Source organism: Tasmannia lanceolata, unplaced genomic scaffold (assembly GCF_043159265.1).
Source record: "Tasmannia lanceolata isolate RefF3 unplaced genomic scaffold, GAP_Taslan_0.1 ptg000008l, whole genome shotgun sequence".
In the NCBI taxonomy this organism is placed as follows: domain Eukaryota; kingdom Viridiplantae; phylum Streptophyta; class Magnoliopsida; order Canellales; family Winteraceae; genus Tasmannia; species Tasmannia lanceolata.
The window spans coordinates 10,686,558-10,695,210 of record NW_027518685.1 but is presented as its reverse complement, the minus strand read 5'-3'; the positions used below and the strand labels follow the sequence as shown (position 1 = coordinate 10,695,210).

General features: G+C 38.2%; 1 protein-coding gene across 5 annotated transcripts in view; it reads left to right on the top strand.

Annotated features, from left to right (window-relative positions):
- The first annotated feature begins 3,336 nt into the window (after positions 1-3,336).
- Positions 3,337-8,653, top strand: part of LOC143884316 (uncharacterized) — a 53,922-nt gene continuing 48,605 nt past the window's right edge. For all 5 annotated transcript variants that reach the window (XM_077387825.1, XM_077387824.1, XM_077387823.1 and 2 more), the window contains exon 1: positions 3,337-4,116. The gene's annotated coding sequence lies outside the window, so the exon portion shown is untranslated. The remainder of the gene's footprint in view (positions 4,117-8,653) is intronic.

Below are 8,653 nucleotides of genomic sequence, written 5' to 3'. Positions count from 1 at the left end.
ACATTTTTTTAAGACAAAATATGCCCTAATCCGTTTGGTTGCCGGGTTTTTTTCTTTTCCTAGGATTTATGTAGGTAAAGGTAGGAGACAAAGGAGGTGACAAGCATTAATTAGAGAAAAATATTATGATGAGTGGAGAGAGAGGGTAGAGAGAGAAAGAGAGACCACCATTTTTAAGACAAGATTTTGCTGATGTCACCAAGAAAAAGCTGATGTAACCACTAAATATTCTCCCACATAAATCCTAGGAAAAAAAAAAACCTAGCAACCAAACGGAGCCGCATGTTGTTGTATCAAAATCCACTCCCCTCAGACTGTGGCGCCACCATGACTACATGTTGTTGCTTCTAGTTTTATTACCGTCAATTTAGTAACCACAAATTTGATGGTTAGAATTGTTAAACATGGGGTGGATTTTGTAACTTAGTTCAAGCATAACAAGGCCCGGAAAATAAATGGTTTGGATCACTGATAAGTAGCCCCCACTCGTACTTTTGCCCGAACAAATATGGGCATCTATGAGGTAAGACTCACTAGCTACTCAAGCCTTTGAAAAGAGCATCAGAGGAAACACCTTTGGGTCATGGAGAGGGTCAGGGATTTCGTGGTCAATCCAATCAATTTTTTAGGACAACATTACCACGATCATTTTGATGAATGTCCAACCTGTACTTGTTTTGGTACCCTAATGATATTGGGAGGGTTTGGGAGAATCTTGACAAAAGTGTGTCTTCGTATCATTTTCCTTCTTTTACATGCCTTAATATTATGCTTGAGATTAAAGCCACATATTTGGTTCGTTGATTTATAAGTTCAATTTGTTACCATTCATCAGTCTGGTTTGTTGTCCCTTAGACCTTTCTTTAGCTTCCATATTTGCCTCTTAGCTTGCTCTTTTGCTATTTCTCCATGGATCCATTCCAGTTGGGACAAATTGGATGTAAAACTTCGTTTATCCCTATCTTGGGGTGGAAGTTATTCTAGCATGAGCATTCTTCCATATTTACCCCGGAGTGGGGGTAGGTAGCTTACTATTTCCCTGATATTTATCCCGAACGAGGCTATTTGACTTTCTCTATTCTGCAGATTAATTGAAGATGGAGTGGATAAAGGATAAAAGACTCTAGGGTGACGTGAAAATTCTGAAATTTGCAGTGGGTAGTGCAGAAAATTGAGGTGATTAAAAAGTGGCGTCGTGCAGTCCCAAAGATACCAAAAGATGATTTTGCCCTCAAGTGCAAATAAAGTACAAAGTCATCTTCTCCTTCTCTCGTTTTCTCAGTTCTTTCATCTCTACAACTCCAGAGAAGATGGAGATGAGAGGGACGAGGAAGAAGAAGAGAAGGAACATGAAGAAGAATAGGAAGATAAAGAAGAGGAACAAGGGGAAGAAGAAGAAAGAAGGACGAAGAGAGAGAAAAGAAGAATTGGCACCATAAAAAATGAAACGAAGAGAAAAAAGATAACAAAGAAGAATCGACGTAAAAAAATGAAAGGCACTGAAAAAATGGAAGAAGAGGGAAAAGGAAAAATCGACAGAGAAAAATGGAGCGCTAAAAAAAAAAGAAACGAAGATGAAAAAGGTAAATAAGAAGAATCGATGCCATCAAAATGAAAGGCACCGGAAAAATGAAAATGAAGAGGATGGAGAAGGAAAAATAATAACCAGTGTCGAAAAAATGAAGGACGCTGGGGAAATTTGAAGACACCTATAATCGACCGAACTTGGGGTACTTTGATGAGATAGAAGCATTTAGGTCATCTTCCATGAGATACAAAACTTTGATGAATTTCCATAAGGGACAAATATATCATATCCCGATTTCAACATCCATATTTAACAATTGTAAATTCACATCAGGATAGTTTGAATCAATTATGTAAAAGAAGATGAGTATAAGGGAGAAATAATAGAAGAAGTACCCTTCAAATATGGAGAAGATAGAGCAGGTTGGCAGCTTGCTTCAAACACAGGGAGCTTCCGTGGAGGTCTTGCTAGTGGAGAATCTCTAAAAAAATGAGTAAATGAGATTAGGCTTAGTCAATGGAAAGTAGAGAATTGATGACTTTGGTAAGTGGTAGTGAGTATGGAAAATGGGAAACTTAGATGCTCAGGGAAGTGGTGGTGGCTTTAGAGTTTTAAGTATAGTTTGAATTTGAAATAGGAGGAAAGTGAGAAAATGATGGAACAAACACATGTGACTCACACATGTGCAGGCTAAGTCAACAAAATGACGTTGGACACAAAATTACAATATTATCATATCTCAAAAGTAAAAAAAGAATAATAATAGTAAACTAAACAACATTTATTTCCCAAAATACACATTAAAAAATTTAACAATATTAGTTTATTAAGCGGCAAGAGAGATGCAAGGTGAGCGGGAGAGGAAGAGAATTGAGAGGGCATGAGTCAGCCACTTCTCACTCTCTCTCCTCACTCATACCCTCCCAATCCTCTTCCTCTCCAACTCTATCCGAGGCCAATCTTTTTACATGAAAAAGAAAACTCTACTGAAAAGAAAACTCTCTCTGTTTCATTATTTTTCAACCCCCTTGCACCATCTCCTTACTCATACTCTTTTAATTCTCTCCCTACCTAAGTACACATCAGGCAACCTAATATTCCATGAAAAAGGATCCATGGTTGCCAAACATGACCTAAGGTCACATCTGGCTACCATGATTTTTTTTTTTTATGATGAATTAGGGTCCCCAAGTGGAGATGAGGGTGAAATGGCAAAAACTCAGGAAACAAAAAACAGGAAATTGGTGTCTTAAAGTAATGAGAAGTAGGTAAAAATTAGGAAACAATAAACTCTACTCAAAATAGGATCGACTTTTTCCTGTAGAGCAAAAACTCAGGACACCGATTATCATGGAAACAAATCGTGGCTGTCCGACATGGCCTAAAAGTCTAAAGTCTAAACCCCTCTAGTTTGAGCCCTTTCTATTAAAGAAGAATGCTAAAAACATAGTTGCTCTTACACTATTGAGTCTCGCCATTTGTTTTATTTATGTGAATAGAACCGTTGATCCTAACACAACCATAGCCACGTGCCACTTTCTAATTTGAGTGGCATTAAGCTATTATTAATTAATACACGGAGAGTGAGACGTACGTTGGCTGGAAATCAGCCGTTCATATAATCGTGTATGGCTGAGATTAAAAGACAACTGTTACCGTTAGTTGTTCGTGGCGCGACTTTCTAATTTGCTTGGGCATTAAGCTATTATTAATACACGAAAGTGAGACGTGGTTTTGTTTCCTTTTTCACTCGTCTAAACCATCACAAATAAATCAGTCGACTTTCTAATTTGCTTGGGCATATCACATGCATTTGAGAGAGGAGAAGAAGGGGGACCCGAGCTCCAACCCCACCTCCACCATAGCCATTTCCGCCACCCAGCAACCCCTTTCACCACCTCTATCACCATTGATTCCGGCCATCTCGGGGGAATCTGACCACTGAATCCACCGGATCTACCCTCTTCTTCCACCACCATCTTCAACCTATATGACCTCTAACCCTTAGATCTCCATTCAAATTTTCAGATATTCATTTCTATGAAACCCATCACGATTTCCACCATCTGTAGCCATTGAAACCCACCTCAAACCCTAACTCCGAGCCACCACCTCTCCGATCTAGTGATCTTGCAATAACCTAATTTCGGCCATCACATCCCAAGCACCTCCATTTTATCATCAACCTCCACCAACGCATCTGATTTTTCTATCCTTCTAACATGCACAAAAAGGAATTTCTCTTCTGATTAGAACATTTGTACAGAAATCAGGGGATTTATTTTAAGATCTAAGGTCTATTCAATTTAAGGGTGCTATTCTCAGGTATCAGTGATTCTTCCATTTTGAGTTATGGGTTAGAGATTAGAGAAGGAAAATGAGAAGAGGGGTTAGGGTTCAGTAACCTTTGTGGGTCTGTAGAAAGAAAATTTCAAGGAAGTTACAGAGAAAAGAGACAGAGAGATATATACAGAGGGTTTGAGAGAGGAAGAGAAGAAGTGGTCTGGGAAGATGGGTTTGATCCATTGAAGTGGGTTTCTGTTTGTCGGGAAACACTCGGAAATCATCATCACTTTCATCTACCTCAGGTAATCCTTTACCTTTTTTACAGCTTATGATCCCATTGAGAATTATGCCCATCTTGCTAGTCCAAGTTTTCAAAGTGTTTTGCTGCTTATTGTTGCAATTTCTCTACATTACCGGATTTCAAATGAGCCTATGGAAAATCAAAGGGGTTGGTCCATGAAACTTCTCTGTTATTTCTTAAGGAAAAGATGTATTAATTCCCTGTTGTTCCTTGGACCATCTCTTTCGAATGTATCTGTGATCATTCTTTTACGCCACAAGCGGGGTGATCCAAATAAAAATGGTGCAGATGCATTATCCCTTGTCTGGCATGTTCAGTTGGATAGTCCTAATTCTCTTAATTCCCAAGAGTACCCCAACTTGGCATTTTCATCATCAAATTCAGATAATTGAACTAGTCGTCCTTGTCTGCTTTAACTGATTTCTTTGGGGCTTTAGGAAATGAATCCAGTGTGATTATTTGGATGGAGTTGCATTGTTTTTCTGAATGTGTCTGAATCGTGCTCTTGGTAATGATTTAAATATTATTTGTTAACTCCATGAGATGCCGTTATTGACCTTCCTTCCCTATCATAACAGATTTTTTCTGTTGGGTTTTATTATTAGAAGTTGTAATAATTCCTGTAGCAGTTCAGTGACTAGGGGGCAAGTTGAGTCATGTTTAAACCATCAAAAAGCCCCGGAACTTCTTCAATGATGCTGCTTCTCAATTTGTTATGGGTCACCAAATTCTAGTAGCTCTGTGGTTGTCATTGGCCCCTGTTGTTTTGGTGTATCTATGGCTTCATGGACTGAATTTTCATTCAGTTGGACTGGTTTAATCATGCAATGATTTCAAATATTGCTTTTACGTATAGAAGCATTATTCTTCAAGTAGAAAAGGACAAGATAGGCATGGTTCTGGCAATATTGTTCCCAAAAAATGGCCCTAGAGGTTGACATTTTCATCATCTAAGTTCCCAAGTCATTATAGAATGATTTTTTTTATCTTTGACCCCATTTTTCCTTTATTCCAGTTTCTTTCTCATCAACGGCTTGCACTGTGCATTTGGCAAAAAATGTGATTATGTGATACGACTCTAATTCTACCTAAGTTCTAATCCATGTTTTGCCATTCTGTGTTCCTTTGATTTTGGTCATAATTTGGATACTTAATAAGGAAGAAGATGGGAAAAACAAATTATAAAGTTCGGTTTAGTGGTGTATCCCATTTTCATGTGGTGCTTGAAGAGATGTATGGGGCAGGATTCAACCTTCAAATCATCTTTATTGGATCTTAGACTCGTGTCGCTTCCTCTCCGTTTCTCCTTCAGAGTTTGTCTAGGCATTTGGGACCTTTGCAGGATTTTTGTAACCTCCATCTGCACTCTTCATTTCTACTGTCCTTTTGAGATTACTCCTGCCTTTCGGGATTGATTTTACAGAATAGTATCAGGTGAGAGTTTTTTTTTCGTTTCTGCGTGTTTTTATTAGTGGTTTTGTATGCTGGTATGCTTTTCTTTCAATTTTTCTTCACTAGGGTTTTTTTTAATCTTTTATTGTTTCAATTAAGTCCTTTTCCTCATATTTTTTTCCTAGTTAATCTTTGTTTGGTGTTTCATTGTCTATTATTTTATTGGTGTTGTTGTTGGGTTTTTTTTATTTCTATTGTTTTGTTTTCATTGCTATGGTCGTCAGTTGTTGGCTGATAGGTGAAGATTATAATACCTCGGACTTTATATTCTTAAATTATTTGATTGAATTTCATGAAATAACTTTAGTAAGAAAATTTGTATGATGAAAAAATTCCTGATAATGATCAAAATCTTTTTTTGGAATCGGATACGCACAATCGGTACTAATATGTTGAGATTTAAGAGATTTAGGCTGAAAACTGAGATAGATCGAACGTGCAGTTGTATGCTGAAGTACAATTTAAAATGGGTTTTGGAGCATTTAGGTACTGATAATATTATAGTACCGGAGATAGAGGACAAGAAGAAATAGAAGCCCATTTTGTATTTTTCCAAACAATGCAATATGGTATGCAATTGCCGACAATCATTTTTAGTGGAAGACTAATAACGGATGAGTTCTTGGAGATAAAAGGGATAGAAGAATTTCAAATATGTTGAGATTTAGGAGATTTCAGTTGAAAACTGAGGTAGATCAAAAGTGTAGATGTGGGCTACAATGCATTTTCCAATGGATTTTTGGGCATTTTGGTATTGAAACTGTCGTCGGTACATGGAGATAGGAGACGAGAACAAATAGAAAAGGCCCATTTGGTATTTTGCTAAACAATGCAATATGGTATGCACTATGCAGTTTCCGAGAATCATTGTTCAAAGAAAAAGAATGAAGATGTGAGAGATGGGTTAAAAATTTCACAGATACTTGCTTATTAGTGCTAACAGATATTAGTGCTAGCGATATGATGTGGATGATGATTGAAGTCTTAACGAATCCACTCAAGATCAAAAGAGATCTGGCCAGGAACTGAGATTAAGGCTTTGGTTAATGTTCAATAATAAGAATACTGAGAAACAACTGAAAGGAAAGTTGAGAAGTATCTTCCCACAATGAAAAGTGACTAGATCTATCTAAGACTCATTTTGGTGTTAAAACCTTTGTGAATCGGTTAAATGATGGCAGATCTTTAGCGTCTTACTTCAGATCTTATTCATCATAGAACTTAAAGAACTGGATTCAAGTGGTTCTACAAGAACAACACATATTAGAACTGTGTTGCAACAGTCCTCAATCAATACTAACAGTCCGATTCTATCTCTTGCTGGAATATCTTAGTTATAAACGATCATTTACACAAAGGTGAAGATGTTACAAGGAGGATTGAAAAGAACTACTAAACTACAATGTATGCACAGCTGCAGAAAATAGATAGGAAGCAAGGAAGAATTTTTATGAATGGATCTAAAATGTATTGGACAGTAGTTCTGTCAATATCAAGCCTGAGAGTTTAAATGATAAAAGACGAATTACCAGATCTTATTGCTTCATAATGATCTTGATTATTAATCTTTATCTATGATGTGGCTGACACTTTGAATTTATAGCCAACACACGTGTCGTGTCGTGTCCGACACGACTCCCATGTCCACACAGGTCGACACTCCTTTGGACACTTTTAAATGCACGGCTAAAAGTGTCGGTAACTTTATATGTGTGTGTGTATGATTGTGACACTATTTCTAGATTTTTAGGGGTTGCCATGTCGGATAGCTCATATCCGTGTCGAAACTCAGCAAACAATCCATGTCCACAAATTATCATTATTTGTACTTTTCTATTTTAGCCATGTCCCCGTTTCTAACTTTTCGGAGTTTGCCGTGTCCGACACTTCGTGTTCGTGTTGACACGAGACACTCGTGTCTGTATCCACAAATCATAGATCTTTATCCATAGTTGACCTGATTTGGTAGATCATCTTTGCCACTCTATATGTTCTAAGGAAAGAAAAATCCAAAACGCAACTCGGGAAATAAGAGAAAATTTTGGAAGAAAAAAGGCACTACAGTGTATGATTTACAGTAAGTTAATAATAGGAACAAGACTGGACTACAGAGAAGATTTGTTGCATTCAATCTGAAAGAAAGAGGGAAATGAAAGGCTTTACTCTGCCAAGGAATTTCTCGTCCACACACACTCTCTCTCTCTCTCTCTCTCTTGTCCTCTTCTTCAAGCTCTCATCTAACCCCAGAACTGTCTCCAAGCTGGATGAGACGAAAATTTTCAAATCTCAAAAATACTCAAAAGGAGAGCCCTTACCTTTATTTATCGAGGGTGGTAGGGGCCTTGAACGAATCCCTTGCTACCACTTGTCCTCCTTGCTAGCTCATGGCCATCTGGAAGTTGACGTGGCATGCCATGTGGCTACATAGTAGTTGCCCACCTCATTGGGTAAGGGAAGAGGATCCAACGACCCCTGTGGATTGCTTCCATAGACGATCTCGAAAGGAGAAAAATCTAGTGGAGAGGTTTATCATTGAGTTGAATTCAAACTTAATCTTAGGGGTGACTGAATCCCAATTTCCAAAGCTCTTGACGCTAATGCGCAACAAATTCTCGAGTGTCCTCTGTTAACTAACTCCGTTCGACTATTAGTCTGCGGATGGTAAGGGGAGCTAAATTTCAAGTCGGTTCCAATATTCTTCTAAAGACTTCGCCAAAAAGGGCTCACAAGCTTATAGTCCCTATCAAACGTAATAGTCCATGGTATTTCGTGATGGCGAACAACCTTTGCGAAATAAAGCTCGGCTATGCGACTCACGTCCATGGTCGTATTACTCGGAACAAAATGAGCCTCTTGGTAAACTTGTCAACTACAACCATAATGCTATCAAATCCTGTGGCAGTCTTTGGCAATCTAAGGACAAAGTCCCGTGAGACATCCTTCCATGGTGCTCCTAGAATAGAAAGGGGATAGTATAATCCTGCATTAGTAGTAGTCTCTTTTGCAGTGTGACATGTGTGGCATCTCCGGACAAAGGCATGAACATCTTTGTCATTGCCTGGGCAATAGAACTTCTCCTTCACCAA